The following is a 21,629-nucleotide window of genomic DNA, read 5'->3' as shown; positions in this document are numbered from 1 at the left end:
CGCACCTCTTGTGAGGTCCTTGCCCCCTCTGGTTTCCATGCTGGCGGGCAGAAGCAGTGTTGGCCTCCCACGCGGGGTCGGGATGCACACTCGGGGCCTCTCTCGCAGATGTCTGGGGGACGAGAGGCTAGCCCGGGCGGTCCCTCCAAGACCGGGCCCGGAAGACTCCCCTCGCCCGGAAGGCACGGGCGAGTCCGCCATGGGAAAAATCTTCTAATGGGGGAATTACTCTAACGAGTCAAAGTCTTAACTACTTAAACTGATCTGACCGAGCCTGAAGTCACATAGTCAGATCAAGAAGAGACTTACACTGTGTCCATGGAATCATCGCTTTTTTCCTCATTTACGAGGCACAGCCCGCTGATCCCCTCCCATGGAACAAGGTCTTCTCAGGATTTAAACTAATTAACATAACTAATCGTATCTAGTTGTTTCCCAGGAATCCTCTTATCCAGCCTGACCCCATCTTGCCCATGGGTTAGCCAACCACCCGTCAACCAGTGTATTGGTGGTGGAATTCCTTTATAAAGATTTGGTTGTGTTTTTTGCCCGTGTACCGAGGAAAAGAGTTCCCAGGCCCCCTAGCCGCGCGACGATTCATGCAAAAATTAAGGTGGGCATACCATGTACACACCTAATATGAAATTACCATTTATAACACATTCGACTGGCTTTAAAATAATCCTTCAATAGAAATCATAATATTTCTGATCATCATTTTCCCAAAATTTTGAGTCCATTGTATTACAATAATATCCATTGGACTCTTCGTTGAAGACCAGCTGGCCAACCAACGAGATCCAGTATCAAAATTTGGTTCCCAAAAATCTTTCCTTTTAGTCCATCTGAAATCTTCCTCGATGTATGCATGGGTGTCCTAGCAACCGCGAGCCCATGCATCGCCTGGTCAGAACCCTCTAGGATCCTCCTTAGGTATCCTAGCACTTCACTCAGGGACCACTTCGTCGGTCCTCGTCCATCGTACTGGAAGCACACCATTTTAACCATACCGAGGCTGGTCAAGACCTCGACAGGCTTTGCCGCGAGCGACGTCCCTTGACGACTCCCCACCAGCCGTTCCAACGAACCTCCTCTTAGAAAAACATAAGCCAAATGCTTCCTACAGCATTCTGGCGTAAAATAGTCCTTTGAATTAAAAAAAAACAGAGGTTCCAATGCAAGTAAAATTCCAATTTGAGATTTGTTCCGAAAACCCTTTTTCCATAATTCCCAGTTTCATGAGATGAGAATCCTTGATCTCTCATTAGGGTAATCTACCCATCATTCAGTCTAATTGTCCAACTAGATTCTTGGTGAGTTCGGTCACGAAAAACTAGTTTAGTTCCGGTAGTCTATTCTTTGTTCCGGTAGTCCATTCTTTGTGATTAAAAAGTGGAATTGGTCACGAAGTTTTGACTTGATTTAGATCGAGATATGGACAAGTAGGTTTACTGTCTGTCCTTCTCGTAGTCTAACCAAATTCATTCGGTTTAGTTCTACAAGGATTCCCTTCAGATAAACATCTAGTTTTGGGTAAATATCCATTTAGTGATTTTACCAATTAAAATATCCAAAGATATTCCTTCTATCATATAATTTCTCAACCTTAATTCATTAGGTAGAATTATGGTGGAAATTCATCTTTTGACACTAAAATTTAATTTAAATCCATCTTTTCTTAATTATCATAAATATCATACCTTTTTTTTGTAAACTTGAAATCCCTCTTTTTCTCATTTTAATGAGTGCAATCCAATTATCATGGGAATTTCTCTTTTTACCATAAATTAAATCTATTTAAAATTCTTCTTAAAAATTACATAAAAATATCCATTACTTCCATTAAGCTAAAAATTCCACTTTTCTCATTTAAATATTTGAATTCCAATATGGTGGGAATTCCTCTTTCATCATTTAAACTTATCTATGCAAACTTATCTATGCAAAAAGATAAATTTAACTAAATTTTCTCTTAAAATTTAAATAAAAATCTCCATTAATTCCTTTACACTAGGAATTACACTTTTCTCATTTAAATATTTGAATTCCAATATGGTGGGGTTCCTCTTTCATCATTTAAACTTATCTATACAAAAAGATAAATTTAACTAGAATCTTTCTTTAATTTTTAAATAAAATATACATTATTTTAGCATCACAATTTTTCTCCTACTTCATTGGAATACATGGATTTCCATTGTTATGGGGATTACTCTTTTAACATAAAAATGGATTGCTAGAAATTTCTCTTTTTCCTAATTAACTATTTATGCATAAACATAAAAGTCAACTTTTCCATGATTATAATGAGAATCATTCAATTAGTCTAGGATGATTAATCCTAGAATATGGTAGGAAGTCCTCTTTTCATATTATGAATGAAAATGATTTATGTGTTAATTTTTTAAAAATTTTACGGGCATTTGTCAATCCAAACGGCATGACAGTAAATTCATAGTACCCATAGCAATTATTGATGGCTATCTTCAGGATATCTTGCTCATTAATCCTGATCTGGTAATATCCTGATTTGAGATCTATCTTTGTGAAGATCTGGGCTCCATTTAGCCTGTCCAGAAGCTCATCAATTCTGGGGATAGGATACTTATTCTTAACTTTCAGCTGATTGAGGCCTCTGTAATCCACACTGAGTCTTAACATTCCATCCTTCTTTTTCTGAAAGAGAACTGGCGCTCCCCAAGGTGAAACACTGGGTCTTATAAGCCCTTGTTCTAACAGCTGCCTAAGCTGTTCCTTGAGTTCAATGGCTTCAAGGACTGGCATTTTGTACGTGCGCTGGGCTACTGGCTGAGCTCCGGGGGTCAATTCTATCTCATGATCTACTTCCCGAATCGGAGGCATCTCAGTAAGCTCTGCTCGGAATAAATCATCATACTCACTTAACCATTCTGGCTCTTAAGCCTTTAACTTTGTGTCTACCAGATTCATTTTGACAACATAAATGAGTTGCTTCTTTCTAAGTCCTTCAGTAACCTAGAAGCTTTTTCTAATTGCAGATCTAGGGATCCGAAAATTCCAGTTCCTTGAACTTTGTTCCCATGAAGGTCACGGAAGGAAATGGTTCCATTGTGACAGTGAATGTCAGCTTGATTTTGTGGAGCCAATCCATTCCAAGGATTCCATCAAAAACTCCCAAAGGTAAGACTCTGAATTGGTAGTCAGTTACATTCCCATCTAGATTAAACTGAATATGATTTGTCTCATGGTGAGTGAAAAGAATCTTCCCACCCACTGGCCAATTCAACTTGCATAGGTTTCCTTGATTTCTATTCTAATACTAGCTTACGCAAGCATCTTGGGGAAATAAATGAATGAGTACTGCCTGAATCAATCAAAAGCTTAAATTGCTTACCCTTATACTCAGTTGGAGCATGGATGACAAAGAATTGACGATTTGGCCCTTGGTTTTCAATTGCGGCATAAATCTGACCTCTTTCCTCTTCTACTTCTTCTTCTATCGTAACTGCTCTGGTTGCTGCAGATTGGGGTGGAACTCTTTCTCTTTGGTTACCCCAGTTTTGGGAGGGAGTTCTCAGATTACTCTAAATAGAGGCAGATGGTTCAGCTCGAGTCCTCCTGGGATTGCCCTGATTTTGGCGAGACGGGGACCCTAATTTGACTGATATGAAGGGGCTAGTCTCTGCACTCTGGGTCCTTGACTTCCCTGTCCTCTTGAAATGGCAGGAGTCGGGCAGTCTTTAAGCTGGTGACCGAAACCCTCACACCCTCACACCTATTACAAAAGTGTTATTCTTATTAAGTTTGATTTTTATACATAGAAAGATGCATAAAGGAATTTTTTTATTATAAAAGCGTTATTCTTATCAAATTTGATTTTTATGCATAAATAGATGCATAAAGAAATTCTTTTTATTTTAAAAGTGTTATTCCTATTAAATTTGATTTTATGCATAAAAGGATTTTTTTAAATAAAGTGTTATTCCCATCAAAGTTGATTTTTATGCATAAATAGATGCATAAAGAATTTTTATATCAAAATTAGAATTCTCTTAAATTCTATGTTTAAAGTCTATGAGTATTTGATAAATGAATAATTAAATACTCTAAGAGAGAAATTTCTATCGTTTTATATTCACACAGATTGTAAAAAGAAAATTCAGGAAATCTATCGAGATCAAAATTTTCAGATAAATGATTAATTTATTCCTCATTGGAATTTGTAACTAATTTAGAAATCAGTTAAGTGAATATTCAAAGAAAGAAATTCAGTAAAATAGTAACTGAATTATTAAACCTTTTCGAGAAAGATAGTTCAGGAAAAATCTTATCCGACTCAAACCTTGAATCAGACTATGACCAAGACCAAACTCTTTCGTCAGTTTCAAGGAAAGAAGGTGTGACCAGTTTAGAAAAATACACTCAAAACTCCCGCCAAATATGAAACTAAGTTTGAGACCCTTCGAATTGATCTGTGGATCAAGGTTATAGAATTGGAGGAATTCTAGTATGAAATTCAGAATTCTGATAAAGAAGTTTTGGGGATATTGATTCAAGAAATACTCCTTGTATTCAAAAGAAAATCAAACTGAAAACTTGCACAGAAACCTTGTTTTCTTAAAGGACTGTCTTACTCCAGAATGCTGGAGGGAGAATTTGGTATATGTTTTTCTAAGGGAAGTTCGGTTACAACAACTAGCGGGGAGTGTTCAAAGGACGGATCACGTGGCAAAGCCTACCCAGGTCTTGACCAACCTCGGTATGGTTGAAAAATGGTGCGCTTCCAGTACAATGGGCGAGGGCCGACGAAGCGGTCCCCTGAGTGAAGTGCTAGGACACCTAAGGAGGATCCTGGAGGGTTCTGACTAGGAGATGCACGGGCTTGTGGTGCCTATGACACCCATGCGTATGTCATGGAAGATATGTATAATGGATGAAATGATTATTGTAATCTGTTTACTTGATCTTGTTTTGCTGACCAGTTGGTCTCAACGGAGAGTCCAGAGTGAAACTGTTTTTTGAGAAACAAGGGATTGGATGGAATTTTCAAGTTACGACATCTGTAACCAATAACTGTTTATCAATGGATTATTTTACATGTTAAAGTTTTAAAGAGGAGTGTGTGTGTATCTGTATTCGAAAGAAAAAGTTAAGAAAGGCATTCAATTATGGGTGGGTGAGTAATTGTCTGGTTCTATCGATTCTAGTGGTTGGGTGGTGGCTAACCCATGGGCCGAATGGGGTTAGGCTGGAACTAGTGGAGTTTTAATAATTAAATTGAAATAATAGGAATACGCTTAGAACTCGAGTAGTTAAATAAAAACCTGAAGAATTTCTCAAATGAGTAGATCAATGGCTGTTTGCCTGACTTTGGTTAGGAAAAAGGCATTGATTTCCTCAAATGATTAGATCAACAGCTGTGCTTGATTTCGGTTAGAAAAAAAGCGTTGATTTCTTCAAATTAAGTCAGTGATAGTTTTCCTTCTATCTGGTTTAATCATGTGAAGGATAGTTTTCCTTCTATCTGGTTTCATCAAGTGAAGGATAGTTTTCCTTCTATCTAGTTTCATCAGGTGAAGGATAGTTTAGTCTCTTGACCCCATTAGAAAATTCGTTTAAGAAAATAAAAAAGGTGGAATCGTCCCCGTTTTCCGAGCAAGGAAAATTTTCCCGGTTTCGGTTTCGGAATGACCACCAAATTGGTCTCATGTTTGGACATTTGAGGGCGAGGCCCTGAGTGGGGAACCCTGCCCCATGCAAGAGGAAGCTACTTCCGCTGTTGCTAGCAACCAGGAATCTGGTGCGCGGAGGGGGCAGAGGGGTCTCACAGCTGGTATCAGAGCGCTGTTGTAAACTTATGAAACAGCAGCAAAAATTGAATAAAATTTTAAAGTAAATATGGGAAATAATGTTTTCACTTGTTAAGATTATGTTTGAAATGAACTTCATAAATTGAAAACTCAAAAATTGAACTAGATTTTTAGATGGATACCCCAAATCTTGTTGGAATTAGGGTTGTAGGAAAGCACACAAAGCTTGGAGAAGAAGAAGCAAGAATGCACACAACACAAAGTGTATTGGATTGTGTCAATGTACAAAGATAAGTTAGCCCTAGAAGGATGGGCGTATATACAAGCCGAGGGAAAAAAAACCTCCTAAAGAGGAAAAAAGTGCCCCGGCGGTCCTAAGTGTGTTCACACACATCACTGCCTATATAAATATATGGCAACAAATCCCCCCTGGGAGTGATGGTGTGAACGAGAGCTGGCACTCATGTATAGGGGAGTGCCATGCCCGAAGTAGATCAGTCCACAAAGGGGAGCAAGACCAAAGCTTTGCAGAAAGCTTCGAACTTCTCACGAGGAAGTGCTTTTGTGAAAAGATCGGCGAGGTTGTCCTGTGTTGGCACATAGGCCAAGCTGATCTCTCCTGCTGAGAGTCTCTCCCTGACATAGTGATAATGCACCTCAACGTGCTTCGTGCGAGCATGAAAAACTGGGTTTTTCACAACTGCCAATGCGCTCTGACTGTCAGTGAAGATAGAGGTGGCAGACTCCTGTCCAACACCCAAGTCAGCCATAAGCCGTCTGAGCCACACACACTCAACCATAGCTGTGAAAGCTGCCCTGTACTCAGCTTCACAACTAGAAGTGGCCACAGTAGGTTGCTTCTTGCTCAACCAAGATATGCATGAGCTACCGAGCATGAAATAAAAACCACTTGTGGACACTCTTGTGTCATAGCAACCAGCCCAATCTGAGTCCGAAAAAGCATGTAAATCTGGCGGCAACGATCCCCCCTTGGGATAAAACAACCCAAGATGTATGGTGCCACTCAAGTAGCGAAAGATGCGTTTAACTGCCTTCCAATGCTGAGACCTTGGGCTATGCATAAACCTACTCACCTGTGAGACTACAAACTGAATGTCCGGCCTCGTAATGCATACATAAATGAGGCAACCAACAGCTGTCTGATAGAGTGTGACATCAAAGTGATCTCCAGCATCATGAAGACTCAACTTCAAACCTGTCTCCATTGGAGTAGCAATAGGCTTGCAGTCTTCAAGGTCAAATCTCTGCAATAATGTCTCAATATACTTTGTCTGACACAAAGCAATACCTCCATCACACTGCTTAAATTGTATCCCCAAATAATGATGCAAATGCCCCAAATCTGACATCTCAAAAGAGGCATTCAAATCAGCCTTAAAATCAGCAATATGACTCTCATTTGGTCCTGTGAGCAGCATGTCATCGACATAGAGAGAAATGATTAGATGTACACCATCCACACGTTTAACATACAAAGTGCTTTCTGTTGGACTATTCTGAAACCCATGTGTAGTCAAATATGCATGTATCTTTTCATACCAAGCTCGTGGAGCTTGCTTTAAACCATATAAAGCCTTTTTCAACCTGCACACTTTGTTTTCCTGCCCTCTTTGAACAAAACCACGAGGCTGCGATACATACACCTCCTCATGCAAATCTCCATTCAAGAACGCAGTCTTTATGTCCAGCTGATGTACATTCCAACCATTATGAGCTGCCAATGCACAAATGCTATGAATGGTAGTCATACGACAAGTGGGAGCAAAGGTCTCATCAAAATCAATGCCCTTTTCTTGAGCATAACCCTTTGCAACAAGTCTAGCTTTATAGCGATCAACACTGCCATCTGGCTTTCGTTTCAACTTAAAAACCCACTTACATCCTATGGCCTTTTTACCAATAGGCAAATCACACAAAGACCATGTACCATTCTTCATTATAGCATCATATTCACTTTGCATTGCAGCCAACCAATTTTCTGAATTTTGTGCCTCATCAAATGAAAGAGGTTCTTCCTCTTCACACATACTAGACACAGCCAAAGCATAACAATCTGATGCATAAGAGGCATGCTGAAATCCTGAACGAGTACGACTAGACATAGGTGCATCAATTTTACTATCACGCAAGGTTTGCACCAGCCATTTAGGCATACCTCTAGCCTGCTCATTTTCAGCCCTATCCTCATGAATTATATTTTGTAAATCTGCATCAGAAATAGGCTGATCTATGATGTCGTTTGAAATCTGCATAGGCTGAATATTTGCCTCATTAGGACTTACATTTGAATTCCCACCTGTAAATAGAGGCAATAACGTATCAAATACATCCCGTGAGCTCACACCTGTCTCTTTGGTACATGATAACAAAGGCTGCACAGCATCTTCCACAAAAACAACATCTCGACTAATCAAGATACGCTTTGACTGCGGACGATACAATCTGTAACCCTTGCTCTCAGCACTATAACCAACAAAAATGCATTTGACAGCCTTATCATCCAATTTTCTGCGTTGTTGCACAGGCACTAAAGCATAGGCCAAGCAACCAAAGACACGCAAGGGACCAATAGAAGGCTTCCTGCCATGCCAAGCTTCGTATGGAGTAATAGACTGCAAGGCCTTAGTGGGACACCTGTTGAGTACATATGCAGCACACATGACAGCCTCAAGCCAAAAGGCATGTGGCAAAGCTTGGCTCTTGACCATACATCGTGCCATCTCCATAAGTGACCTGTTTTTTCTCTCAGCAACACCATTTTGCTGAGGGGTATACGGCACTGTACATTGGTGTTTTATCCCACGACTAGCCAGAAATGCATCAAACTCTTTAGACATGTACTCCCCCCCTTGATCAGAACGGAGGGTGCCCATATTACAATTGGATACATTTTCAACCATAAGCAAAAACTGTTTGAAACACAAAAACACTTCGGACTTTGCCTTCAGTGGATATACCCATGCATGCCTTGAGTAATCATCAATGAAAGTCACGAAGTACAAGTGTTTACCAAATAACGGAGTTTGCATAGGCCCACATATATCACTATGTACAAGTTGTAATTTGCGAGTGGCCCGCACAGAACCATCCTTTGGAAATGCAGAACGCTACATTTTGCCCAAAATATAGCCTTCACAAACATGCTTCAATGGTGCCTCAAGAGGGGGCAATGAAGCAACCATATCAAATTTCTGCAAACGCAGCAAACTAGCAAAGTTCAGATGACCAAAACGAGCGTGCCATAGTTTTGCATCTGAAACTGCCTTTTCATCAGAAACTGCATTTGCTGAATCTTCCACACACTTGTCATAAGAATTGAGCCTATACAGCCCACGAAACAAGGTGCCAGATACAACAATCGTATCACCAGAAGTCAAATCATGAACAGTACATCTGTCATCCACAAATTTGACTACAAGTCCAAGTCTAGCAAGTGCAGAGATAGACAATAGATTCTTCTTTATCCCTGGCACATACAAAGCATCTGAAAGTGTGAAAGCGCTGCCATTTGCAGCAGTAAGCATAATTTTACCAATTCCCTTCACTGGGTAAGAAGCATTATTGGCACATGTGACAGTATTCCCATTAGGGATAGCCTCTAGAGAAGTGAACATATCACGATGCGAGGTAATGTGCTTTGTAGCACCATTGTCAAAATACCAAACATGAGAGTCAACAAAAACTGCCAAACATGCATCATGTACAGATGGGTCATACTGGCAATACACGCTAAACACCCATTCTGTATCCTGCACAACATTTGCAGAATCTGCATTTGTAGAAGCATCCGCTATTGTGGCTGCATTTGACTCTTTCTTCTTTGCCTCTTTAGCCTTTAGCTTAGGGCAATTCTTAATGACATGATCATTTGCCTTACAATAGTTGCACCTGGTCTTTTTCTTGCCTTTATCAAGAGTCTTCTCAGACTTATTGTTGCTACCTGTGGAAGGAGAAGAAGTTGCAGACCTACTAATAGGAGAAGAAACAGTGGAAGGGGCTGCCTTACCACTTCTTCTCTGCTCTGCTGGGCAGCAATAAATGCTTGATCAACTGCACGCTGCCTGGCCCTGTTTTGCCTGGACTACGCTTCTTGCAAGAGCTTGTTGACTAAAGTATCATACTTGACAGCATCAGGTCTGTCCTCATTAAGAAGTCTCCACGTGGAAGCAAAAGTCTGATATGTCTCAGGTAAAGCATCAAGAACAGTTTGCACAAGAGAATGATCAGGAATAATCTCACCTGCAGAAATCAATTGTTCTTTGAGATCTTTAATCTCAGCAAGAAAAACATTCATGTCATCATCTTCTTGCATAATCTTCAATTCTAGCTCTTTACACAGGTAAGCGATTTTTGCCTCATTACGACCTGCATACAAACCAGCTAGAATATCCCAAGCCTGTTTTGCTGTTTTAGCTGAACGAATATGTGGGGTGATGTTACGTTTGACAGAAAGTGCAATCAAGGCATGAGCCTGTGCATCTTTACCATCCCAACGAGCTTGTTCAGCAGTGGGTAAAACAGCAGCAACAGTAGAGCTACTAGAACTTGCAACATCCTCAACAGATCCTACATCCATAGAACCTAGACGTACATCCATACCCTACACAATGTTCCACACTCCTTTTGCAACCAAAACATGCTGCATCATGTATGCCCAAAGTGGGTAGTTGCTATCTCCATCCAATTTGTCATCAGCAGATAACATGCGAAATACATCGTTGTTGTTATCAGCCATGACCACTGACTGAAACTGATGCAAAAGCTACCTGTAATGAAGCAAAGACTGAACAGAGAACAACTCGTGCTATGTAGCATGGTCCACAATAGAATACGTATGCCTGTTTTGCAGAAAACTGCACTGTTGAAATTTCTGCAGAAAATGACGAAAATACCTGTGCAGAACTTGAAATGCAAAAACGGAGCCCGAAACGACCTCAGATGCAAATTCTGGAGGACTCCAGCTCAACCATCTACCTCTATTCAGAGTAATCTTAGAACTCCCTCCCACAACTGGGGTAACCAAAGAGAAAGAGTTCTGTCCCAATCTGTATAGCAGCCAGAGCAGTTACGATAGCAGAAGTAGTGGAAGAGGAAAGACGTCAGATTTATGCCGCAATTGAAAACCAAGGGCCAAATCGTCAATTCTCTGTCATCCATGCTCTAGCTGAGTATAACAGTAAGCCATTTAAGCTTTTGATTGATTCAGGTAGTACTCATTCATTTATTTCCTCAGGATGCTTGCGTAAGCTAATCTTAGAACATAAATAAGGGAAACCTATGCAAGTTGAATTGGCCAGTGGGAAGATTCTTTTCACTCACCATGAGAGATCATATTCAGTTTAATCTAGATGGGAATGTAACTGACTGTGAGTTCAGAGTCTTACCTTTGGGAGTTTTTGACGGAATCCTTGGAATGGATTAGCTCCACAAAAATCAAGCTGACATTCATTGTCACAATGGAACCATTTCCTTCCGTGACCTTCACGGGAACCAAGTTCAAGGAACTGGAATTTTTGGATCCCCATATCTGCAATTAGTAAAAGCTTCTAGGATACTGAAAGGACTTAGAAAGAAGCAACTCATTTATGTTATCAAAATGAATCCGGTAGACACAAAGTTAAAGGCTAAAGAACCAGAATGGTTGTGAGTATGATGATTTATTCCCAGTAGAGCTAACTGAGATACCTCCAATTTGGGAAGTAGATCATGAGATAGAATTGACCCCCGAAGCTCAGCCAGTAGCCCAACACACGTATAAAATGCCAGCCCCTGAAGCCATTGAACTCAAGGAACAACTTAGGCAGCTATTAGAACAATGGTTTGTAAGACCCAGTGTTTCACCTTGGGGAGCGCCGGTTCTCTTTCAGAAAAAGAAGGATGGAACGTTAAGACTCTATGTGGATTACAGAGGTCTCAATCAGCTAACAGTTTAGAATAAGTATCCTATCCCAGAATTGATGAGCTTCTGGACAGACTAAATGGAGCCTAGATCTTCACAAAGATAGATCTCAAATTAGGGTATTACCAGATCAGGATTAATGATCAAGATATCCCGAAGACAGCCATCAATACTTACTATGGGAAATATGAATTTACTGTCATGCTGTGAGATCCCACTGCCCCCTTTGCACACTAGATTCCCGGTACTGGCAGAGCGAAAGCAGCTCCCTCATGCACGGGGCAAGGTTTCCTACTCGGGGCCTCGCCCTCGAATGTCTGGGCACGAGACTAAGCTGGTGGTCATTCCAAAGACCGAAACCGGGAAAATTTCCCATGCCCAGAAAACGGGGACAATTCCACCATTTTTATTTTCTTAACAAATTTTTCTAACGAGGTCAAGATACTGAACTAATCTTCATCTGAATAAACCAGATAGAAGGGAAACTATTACAGACTTAACTTGAAGGGATCAACGCTTTTTTCCTAATTGAATCAGGCACAGCGGTTGATCTATTTATTAGAGAAGTCTTCAGGCTTTTATTTAACTTCTCGAGTTCTAAACGTATTCCTATTAATCAATTTTATTATTAAAACTCTACTGATTCTAGCCTAACCCCATCTGGCCCATGGGTTGGGTTGGGTTAGCCACCTCCCAACCCCACTAGAATTGGTAGAACCAGACAAGTACTCACCCACCCATAATTGAATGCCTTTCTTAACTTTTACTTTAGAATACAGATAGATATGCACACACTCCTCTTTAAACTTTAACTTTTAAAACAATCCATTGACAAACAATTATTGGTTACAGATGTCATAACTCAAAATTTCCATTCAATCCTTGTTTCTCACAAAAAATAGTATCACTATGGACTCTCCGTTGAGACCAGCTGGTCAATAACGAGATCTAGTAAACAAATTACAATAAACATTGGTCCATCATATAATATATATCTTCCACGACATACGCATGGGTGTCCTAACCACCGCGAGCCCATGCATTGCCTGGTTAGAACCCTCCAAGATTCTCCTTAGGTGTCCTGGCACTTCACTCAGGGACTGCTTTGTCGGCCCTTGCCTATCGTACCGGAAGCACACCATTTTTCACCATACCAAGGCTGGTCAAGACCTGGGCAGGTTTTTGTCGCGTGAGCGGTCCTTTGAACACTCACCGCCGCTAGCTGTTGCAACCGAAATTCCCTTAGAAAAACACATACCAAATGCTCCCTCCCCAGCATTCTGGCATAAGACAGCCCTTTAAGAAAACAAGGTTTCTATGCAAGTTTTCAATTTTGATTTTCTTTTGAATACAATGAGTATATCTTAAATCCGTATCCTAATACTTCTAGATCGCAGGTCTAAAATTCTAATAGAGTTTCCTGAATTCTGTAACCTTGATCCTCATATCAGAATTAAAGGATCTTAATTTGATTTCAGATTCGGTGGATGATTTGAGTGAGTTTTCCTGAACTGGTCACATCGTCTTTTCTTGAAACTGACGAAGGAGTTATGTCTTGGTCATAGTCTGATTTAGGGTTTGAGTCTGGAAAGGTTCTCCCTGAACTATCTTTTCGAAGGGTAATATTTCAATTACTACTTTACTGAATTTCATTCATTGAATATTTGCTTAACTGAATTCAAAACTAATCACGAATTCCTATGAGGAATAAATTAATCATTTATCTAAAATTTTGACTTTGATAGTTTTTCTGAATTTTCTCATTACCATCCTAGAGAATATGAAACGGTAGAATTTTCTCTCATAGAGTATTTACTCATTCATTTATCAATATTCATGGGATTTAAACATAGGATTAAAGAGAACTCTTATTTTGGTATAAAAATTCTGTATGCATCTATTTATGCATAAAATCAAACTTCTATGGAGATAACACTTTTATATAAAAGAAAATCCTTTTATGCATCTATTTATGCATAAAAATCAAATTTGATGAAAGAAACTTTTATAATAAAAAAATCTTTTATGCATCTATTTATGCATAAAAATCAATTTTGATGAAAGTAACACTTTTATAATAAAAAAATTCTTTTATGCATCTATTTATGCATAAAAATCAATTTTGATGAAAGTAACACTTTTATAATAAAAAAATTCTTTTATGCATCTATTTATGCATAAAAATCAATTTTGATGAAGGTAACACTTTTATAATAATAAAAATTCTTTTATGCATCTATTTATGCATTAAAATCAATTTTGATGAAAGTAACACTTTTATAATAAAAAATTTCTTTTATGCATCATTTTATGCATAAAAATCAATATTTGTGGAAGTAACACTTTTGCAATTAAAAAAATTCTTTTATGCATCATTTTATGCATAAAAATCAATATTGATGAAAGTAAAACTTTTAATAAAAAAATTTATTTCAATATGCATCTTTCTATGCATAGAATTTAAATCTAATGAAAATCACACTTTTATAATTAAAAAAATATCCAATATGCATCTTTCTATGCATAGAATTTGAATCTAATGAAAATCACACTTTTATAATTAAAAAAAATATCCAATATGCATCTTTCTATGCATAGAATTTAAATCTAATGAAAATCACACTTTTATAATAAAAGAAATATCCAATATGCATCTTTCTATGCATAGAATTTAAATCTAATGAAAATCACACTTTTATAAAAATAACATCCAATATGCATCTTTCTATGCATAGAATTTAAATTTATTGAAAATCACACTTTTATAATAAAAAGAAATGATCCAATATGCATCTTTCTATGTATAGAATTTAATTCTAATGGAAATAACGCTTTTATAATAAAACTATTTCTAATATGCATTTTTTTATGCATATAATGAAAATAACACTTTTAGAATATACAAATGGTGGGGATTACTCTTTTTGAATAATAAAAGATAAAACTTATTTCACAAAATTTAAGAAAATTTTGCTATAACCTCCTTTGTATGACTGACCATTTTTCAATTTTTTTCATTCTCAAGTTACTTAGAAATTATCCCAAATGGTTTAAAGCATTCTAAACTAATCAAATTCCACTTTTTAAAGAGAAACAATATGAAAAGTTTAATTCTAACAATTTGATTACATATCTAGGATAAAGAAGGGTTGAATTCAAGAATGAAGAGAGGGGGAAAGCCTTTCCAACAAGGCATAACATCATTTTTCATTTTAAAGAAAACAAAAATTAGAAAACCATTAAATGGAATAAAGAAAAAGTAGGATTTCTAGCTTACATGAACTTTTGTGAGCTTTCCTTTGGCTTGATGGTTTGAGGGATCTACTCTTGTTTGCAACAAGAGTGGCCACCAATTCTTTTGAAGAGAAAATGGTCAAAAACTAATGAATTATTAATAAATTCACTAATTTTGGGTATGGGGAGGAGTAGAGTAACAGTGCATAAAACACTATTAAGCTTCTACAAAGGGGGAGGTTTCTATTTATAGGAAAAAGTGAGCTTCTAACCAAGCAAACTAGTTCTAGAATTTTTCACATCAGTTTGGTCAATTTTTTTACCATTTTTGGGTCAGTTTAGTTCACTTTTTGGATCCAGTTTTGAATTAGGAGAGAGGAGAGATGAAATGTCTAATTTTATTGATTTAAAATTCAAAAGAAATGATGAAAAAAAGGCACCTACTTCATGAGGGGAAATCCCTATCCTCAGGTGTCAAAAATCAGTTTTTTAACTATTTTCCTTGGTCCTTAGTCCACTCTTCATCTTATGTGAACATTTACTCATTTTTAGGGGGTTTTTCTTTTATTTTTCAATTTATCTCAATCCATACATTTGGATTAATCTTATTGGTCCATAGGAACCTTAATTTAAAATTTTCAAAAAATCTGGACCCTTAGGATAAGGCCTTTTGAACAGATTATAATTTATTTCTAATGCACCTTTCGAAAATCTTTTTGAACTTCTATGTCGGGGGAATTAATTTTAATAAGAAGAGATATTTTTCCATCCAAAAATATCTAAAATCTGAATAATCTCTCTCTAGAATATTTTCTCTCTCTAAGCCAAAATAGGTAGAAACAAAATCTTTTATTAATCTGAAGAGGGGATTGATTATAGGGGAAGATACTGGACATCTTGAGGGGTTGGGGAGGAATCTTACATTCTCTCCCACTTGTAAAACGCGAGATGTGCTCATCTCGTAAACTGGGGGTAATCCCGCAACAGTTCGGCTTCTTTCTCCCAAGTGGCATCTTCAAAAGGATAGAACTTCCATTTGACCAATAATTCACTCAGAATTCTATTCCTGAGAACCTTTTCTCAAACATCAAGGATTTCTTCAGGTTGGAGTTCCATCTGCCTTTGGGTTGAAGAAGTTAAGATTTCATCATCAAGCACATGATTCGGGCTTGGTACATACTTTTTAAGAAGGCTGACATGAAATACATTATTCACTTTGAGATGAGGAGGCAGAAGAAGCTCGTAGGCTAAGTCACCTACTTTGTTTGTAATCAGATATGGCCCACAATATCTGGGGGATAACTTCTTGTACTTCCCAAGAGATAGAGAACTTCTTTTGGGGCGTACTCGAATGAAGACCATATCTGCTTATTCGAATTTTCTGTCTGTCCTCTTCTTATCTGCATACTGTTTCTGTCTACCCTGGGCAGCTTTTATATCTTTGCAAGTTGACTGCATCTGCTGCTCCATGTCATCAAGCATCTATCTGGACATCTTGACCCTAATCAATGGGTCGGACCAAGTTACTGGAGTTAAGCAATCTTGTCCATACAGAGCTTTGAAAGGGCTCATCCCAATACTTCGGTGATAAGAAGCATTGTAGGCAAACTCGACTAGATGCAGATAACTTAGCCACTTCTTGGGTTCCCTGCCACAACATGACCAAAGTATATCTTCGATTACTACCCTTTCTATTTGACTGTCGATCTCGGGGTGGTAAGCTGTGCTGAGATCCAAGAAAGTTCCTACTGCTTCGAAAAATGCAGTCCAAAATCTTGACTTGAATTTGGGGTCTCGATCACTTACTATTCTTCTGGGTAGGCCATGCAATCTAAAGATTTCTTTGAGGAACACTCTGGCCACATCCACTGCAGTGTAGGTTTCTTTTACTGGAATCAGATGGGTAACTTTGGTTAGTCTATCACAACTACCACGAAGATGGAGTTGTAACCTGATTGCACTGAAGGTAATCTAGGAAAAAATAAAATCCATACTGATGCATTCCCACTTCATTTGGGGGATGTCTAATGGATGTAACTTCCCAGGCATTTTTACTCTCTCGACCTTGACTTTCTGACATGTCAGACATTGATGTACATGATTAAGTACATCCTTTTTTAGTCCAGGCCAAAAGAAGCTTTTCTTCATAGACATGTAGGTTTTGATGAAACCTGGATGTCCTGCAATAAGGCTGTCATGGGCTTCATTCAGAATTTGACCCTTAGTCTCCTCATCTTTGGGAATGCATAGCCTGCGATTATAATACATAATTCCATCATCCAAGCTGTACCCTTGAACTCGGTTCAACTCCTGTGGAGTTTTGCTTTCCTGCATAAATAGGGTAGCAATAGGGCCAAAGAATCTATCCTGCATGATCTTCTCTCTTGCTTCAATAATCAAAGTATTTGACACTACAGTAATTGAAAGCAAGGAGGCCTTACTGCTGAGGGGTTCTAATTACTCCATGTACATGAATATGCTTGGATATCACTGATATTAATTATTTCCCATGGCGGAATCGCCCGTGCCTTCCGGACGAGGGGAGTCTACCGGGCTCGGTCTCGGAGGGGGACCGCGCCCGGCGGGCTAGCCTCTTGTCTCGGACATCCGCGGGCGAGGCCGCAAGTGTGGATCCCCGCCCCGCATGGGAGGCCGACGTCGCTTCCGCCGGCGGCGGCGGCAGGGCACCGCGGAGGGGGCAGGGACCTCACAGCTGGTATCAGAGCTTTGTTGAATTGTTGAAAGCTAATAAGGATAAACGAATTCTTATCAGAAATTGATAATAAAAAACTCAGAAAAGACATTTTTCACAATGTATTTTCATTTCGCAAGTCTCATTAATAAAGAATTTTTAATCAAAGAAATTATTTTTTTATATGGAAGTTCCATACTTATTCGGTGTTCCCGACCTCACCCAGTCCACAAGACATGACTGTGTTCGCCTTCGAGCATCTCATCTCTTCCGCTCTGCAACTCAAACAAGCCGAGTCAGAGACTCGCCCGCCCGCCATTTTGAGGATATATATTTTCCTGACCTAGCGGAGAGACGACAGCATAAGTGGTTTGCAGGGCAGTATGTCCACGCCTTTGCGACCACAGCGTGCAATGCTAAGGCAAAACCTCTCATTGGCCATGATTCTGATGAAGCTGAAAGTGGTACATGGTGTCATTCTATATCATTCAATGCCTTGGAATTTCAGACTTTCATGCCAAATCTACAGACTCCTTAGTCGCTTTATCCTAAGGAGAAGATAATAGCTCCCTTGGTAGTAAGAGAACGTTTATATCAGGGCATGGCTATGGCCCAATACCGTCGTCTTATGCATCTCGCGAGGAGATTTTGATTTCTAGAGCCGAGCTGCTCTATGTACATATTGCAAGTTTTATATAAATAAAGAAATGTTTTCTGGAGAAAAATTCCCTGTTGTATAAGTGATTATTTAATGGACGAATTGATAAAGAAAAATCTGTTTACCGGACATATGTCATAGATCTCCAATAAGATCATTTATCTTGTTTAAGAAATTGTTTTTCCTTAAGTCTTAGGATCTCGTGGATGATATCAAAAATATAATTTAATAATATATCATTTTTGGCAGAATCATGAGACGAGGAAACCGTGGCCGTCAGCCAGGCCCTCTCTCTAAAGATGATGAGCTTGACCCCGACCTTCACAAGGCTCTTCATAGAACTCAACCAGGACCCTTCAAAGGAGAAGGGGAGAACCTGGGCGAGGCTGTGGAGAAATGGATGGAAGCTATGAAAGAATATTTTGATATCACAGGCTACAATGAGCGAAGCAAAATGGTCTTGCCAGGCTAAAAAAAGTGGAATCAACCAGGGCAGCATGGAGGAACCATTGTGACACCAATCGTCTGGACAGGAATACTCAGTCCTCGAACGACCTTAAAACCTATTTGAGGAAGATATTTTGTCCCCCTGGGTTTTTGGAAACCAAAATGAACGAATTCTTAGAGCTAAAGTAGGGGAGCAAAACCATCAAGGAATATCACGAGGCCTTCGCTCTTCTACTCAAATATTCACCACCTCTAGATGAAGATCAACTCATGGCCAAGTTCATTTGGGGAATGAACGAACCCTTGGACACACTGGTCAAGAATGCCAAGCCAGTGTCCATGGCAGAAGTTGTCAGAATGGTGAAGTACTTTGTCAAAGCCTTCATCGCATAAAAGTCCCGCCAAAGCCAACTACCTCATCCTTTAAAAGATTTCAAACCGAGAAGTTCTTCCAACTTTCCACCTCCAAAGAGACACCAAGGTCCTAACCAGAATGTGGAGACGGGAAGCTTCAGAAATGAAGGAAGACCTTTCCCCCGAAGTACATTCTCAGGAACTCTGGCTCGCGTGAGGCCTTTAAAATAGGAATGGAAGATTGCATGGGCACGACGATGTGCCCCTGACTTTGATAGTTCTTTCCTATCCACACGATGGGCGCCCAAAGGAGGGGGGTGGGTTCTTGTAGAAGAGAAGGGGACTCAGGAAGGGCGAGTTCATGTGGATTATCTAAACTAAGGGGTAGTGGGGGGGAAGAGGGTGGAGAGAGAGAAAGTGGAAGAGGAGGAGCAAGGCTTGGATCATCGCCAATGGAAGGTGTTGCTCGTTGACATGCTCTCCACTCTCTCTTTCTCTCACGAGCTACCCTTTTCCTCTCCTCCTCTTGAACTTGGTGGACGGGGGGAAGTCTAGTCCTATCACGTTTTCGACTCCTACGACTTTGAGAACCCATTCTCAAGGAAGCTAAGAGAGGAAAAATTATAAAGGCTCAATGATGGGATAGTACTAGAGATAAGTGTGGGATAGTACTAGAGATGTGTGATTATATAGGAAAAAATAGGTTATCCACTTCAAATCTCATTGGATTTCCTATCTAATATTGATTGGATAATTAAGATAAACATAAAGATAATTAAAGATAAACTATTATCCACTTAAAAATTAATATTATTAATAATATTTATTAATAAGTCTAAATAATTATCATTACTAGATATATAAATACATCTTTATATTTATCTTTTATTTTATAATTATATAACTACTTTTTTTTAATAATGTATTTTTTTCAAATTTTATTCAAAGGTTTATTCTACACAAAATATTTTTAAGAAATATTAAACTTAAAAATTTATTTTTTAAAATTGAATAATATGAACTTTAAAAATAATATTATTGATCTAATTCTAAAATATAATCCTTTAAAATTAGTGATTTTAAATTCTTTTATTTAATAAGTTATATATATTTTATTATTTAAAATTCTATATTCTATTTCTCTAAATTACTAAATTAACTTTTCAAAAATATGTGTTTGAAAAAAAAGGGGAGGTGGGAAGGAGGTGTCACGTGTCACATGCGTGCATGACACGTAGCATTCTCTTGACATCATGTGGCACTATTATGGTTGATGTGGCAATTCCATGATGTAGCATGCCATGTCACCAAGTGCGAGGTGGCATGTAAAGGTGGCAAGAAGATGTGGCATTAATGATGACTAGGATGATGAGGTGGGGAGTCAACTAGGTTGACCATGTTGACATGGAGGGTGGAGGTGGCAAGGTGAGGTGGCAAGCTGCTTATGTGGATTCTCTCGAAGCTCATGTGGACATAAAGTGGCATGCATATATAAGATTTGTGCCTACCCAAGCCTCACACATGGAATGATATCTAAGCTTTGAAGTTTACCAAGCCTAGATTTCCACACCTAACTAGGATTGGTTTTAGACTTGAAAAGGGGAGAGTGGACACAATATGGGAATTTTCACTTGGGAGGATTGAAAATGGACCTTCCCATACTCAAATTAAGCTAATTTTTTTTAATAAATTCATGGTAACAAGCGTATTGATCCCTAGAGTTTTTAGATTGAAAGATTCAATATTTAATTTTCTAGAATTAAATTACAATTGATTTAATGGGTCTCTAACAGTCATAACAAATTTTTCAAAGTAAATCTACAAAAATCCAACCATTAGATGTGATGTAAATGCAACTTTATCAGTTAGGTCTCCCACGACCTCATTCTCAAGACGGTCAAAATGCTTCCCTAGCATTATTGACATAAAACAGTCATTTAAAAATAGGTCATAAATACAGTTTCTATAATGAATTGTCGTCTTTCACATTGTTCCATATCTGTCCACATTACTTAATCCATATCCAATTCATATGTATTCCTATTCTCATCCAATCACATCATTTTTCATCTCATCACATCTTTCCTCATTTATCCTCATCACATCTCATCCACTCGCATCTACCCATATTCACATTACTTAATCCACATCTGTCCACATTACTTAATCCATATCCAATTCATATGTATTCCTATTCTCATCCAATCACATCATTTTTCATTCACTTTTACCCACATTATACCCACATCATTTTTCATTCACTTTTACCCACCTTATACCCACATTATACTAATCTTTCCCAATCTAATCATCACTAGATCCATACAATTTGAGCATTTTAAATGGTAGATGTGGTGGGAGGATAAAATAGTATATTTTTTTAACAATTCTAATACATTTAAATAATATAGAAAATAGTAAAACACATCAAAAATTAATCGATAAATCAAGTTAAGCTCTATGTTATTTGTATTTGTGATATGCAAAGTGGGAACATCATATGATAGGCAATTTACTCACATTCACTGTACCTGT

The sequence above is a fragment of the Cibotium barometz genome, chromosome 36 (genome assembly GCF_041138505.1).
Source record: "Cibotium barometz isolate CiBa-2024 chromosome 36, ASM4113850v1, whole genome shotgun sequence".
In the NCBI taxonomy this organism is placed as follows: Eukaryota; Viridiplantae; Streptophyta; class Polypodiopsida; order Cyatheales; family Cibotiaceae; genus Cibotium; species Cibotium barometz.
This window is presented reverse-complemented; position numbering follows the sequence as displayed.